Here is a 2,429-nt window from a genome sequence, read left to right as displayed (position 1 = left end):
TATGGTTACAATCCTTGGTTGGGCTGAAGGTGATGCAGGGCGGATATCAAAGATGTCGTAGAAACAGACAAAGTACATTTTTATTCCATCAGGGTCCCAAATGGAATTCAGACATTTGTGCTTTTCTTACTGTGACATGTCAAAGTGTCGAGTGACTCTTCTGCTGTATAGTCAAAAACAGGCAGTTACATTAAGCAAACAAATGCCTGGGCCTGTTCTGGGAGAATGTATATAGACAGATAGCAGAGACGAATAAGGAACAGAGGCATGTGACAGACGATGAACTTCGGTTTGTAGCCGTCTTCAGATTGGACGATCAGGAGTTGCAGGTATTATAAATAATGTAAGGCAAACAATAAATGAGAGAACTTGCAGATAGGAGCAGATAAAACTACTTCTTATATTTCAATTTTCATTTTTGAAATGCCATTCATTCAAATATACATTTTACAAAAAGTATTAAAAGTAAAAGCAATCCTCTGGCCTTCAAGTTCCTGCCCTGCTGATCCACTATTCTGTCAATACTACAGCTTCTTGCTGATGTAGATACCCAAAAGGCATGGTGAGTCACAGATGTCCTTCCAAGAATTGTCTTTTTAGATCTCCCACAGTACATGCAATGTAAGCCCTCGAGCGTTTCAGGAAATGATGGTGTTGAAAATGATGGCAGGGTGAGTGGGAGACGGGGAACCAGTGTCACCGAGGCTTGATGGTCGTTATGTGAAAGATAGGGTGCCACCTTTAATTAGATGATGAGTAACTGGCGGAAGGAATCAAATCATGTCGTCATATAGCAGTATTATGTTGTGACAGCCACTCACTTATTATCTTTCTGTCCTCCGGGTCTCCCTTTCCTTAGGTCCATAGCAATATTTCACTTTCACACTGTTTACAGTAAAATGTAACAAACTGAATCTTATGATAAAGACTCTAAGGGGCTGAGAGGCAGGGTAGTGGGAGGCACCTACATTCCCAATAGGTGGCTCCACCCTCTTCCAATTAGCAGTATTGGGAGCAGGTGTGGAGACCTCACACCTGCTGTTAATCACTCCCTCAAGGGAGACAAAGCACAGAGTTGCTCAGTTGTGTGTGGCACATGGAGGGAGCAGGAGGCTCCCAGTGTAAGAAAACGTGTTGGCAAGCTGGTAAGTCGGTTAGCGGCCCGGCTACGTTAGCCTTTGTTTAATGGAAGGTATTTTTGAGTTTGATAGCAATAAAGCCTTTTTTTGGATTTGAACACTGCCTCTGTCGTGATTGCTGCACTTCCACTTTCCTCTTTATCTGCCCAGTCCTGTTACAACTTAAAATACCAACTTTTATGAACTCCCTTCAACTTCCAGAAAAAGGACAGAAGGTTAGCAAATGCAAGCACAAACAAACGATGAGAGAGGAGATTAATGTGTTTTTATTTTCTTATAAGGTATGCAATGTATGCAGACCCCGATGATTTCGTCAAATGAGAAAAAAGGGTCTTAGTGTCTTCTTTTGAAATGGACTTGGCCATGATGTAGCAGAGTTGGCTGACAATTCATGTACATTTTTTATATTAAGGACACAATGCTGAGAAGAAAATAAGTGAAATCACCTGTGTGAGTGTACTACGGGTGTGTACAGGTTTTAAATGATGTGATGGAAGAAAAGACACAGGTGTACAGCACCTGAACGTTTTATCCAAAGAGTCCAGCTGCCTGTGACCTCTCTCTAGATCAGGGGTGGGGAACCTCCGGCCCCCGGGCAGTATACGGCCCGCGAGACAATTTGGTACGGCCCTCGAGGTAATTTATAAACACACGCAAAAAAGAAAAAAAATCTAGAAATCTAGACCGCAAAAAAATTAAACAAGCGAGTGCCTGTTTTTCCTGGCCACGGTCAGGGTCCATGAACACAACACGAGCCTAACGTGTCATCACGTGGTATATGTCTCGTCTGACAGGGGTGTAGTTCTGACGGAGAGCACCAGAACGTGGCTCGGCACTTCAGATAAGAAGCCGTACACATGCCGCAGTTTTTGCGTGGCTGTGTCTTTAGTTGAAAGCCCAGTGGCGATCTGTTCATCTGTCATACTGATCATACAGTCAATAACTTTGTTGTTATTAGCATCTGGTTAGCTAGCTATACTAACGAATATAAGAAGCTTTTTCTCCAACCAGTGAGGTAAAGGCACATCTTTATATGACCATTATAGTTATAAAAAAATAAGAGAATAAAGTAAACAGGTATAAAATACTATATGACAGTAAAAAAAAGTTGTTATTAATAAACAAGAATACAGTTTGAAAGGGGAGTGATTTGTAAAATATCCATAAAGAAAAAGTAAATATGCTTACAGTTCTGTTTCATATGGGTGTTGAGAGATTATCCATAGATCTGTTAATGTTGCTCTCAAAGTGCATCAGATTGATGCTTTTAACTTCAACATTTAAAAAAAA

This window comes from Pseudochaenichthys georgianus, chromosome 7, assembly GCF_902827115.2.
Source record: "Pseudochaenichthys georgianus chromosome 7, fPseGeo1.2, whole genome shotgun sequence".
Taxonomy (NCBI): Eukaryota; Metazoa; Chordata; class Actinopteri; order Perciformes; family Channichthyidae; genus Pseudochaenichthys; species Pseudochaenichthys georgianus.
The sequence above is the reverse complement of the archived record's forward strand: the minus strand, read 5'-3'. Positions refer to the sequence as shown.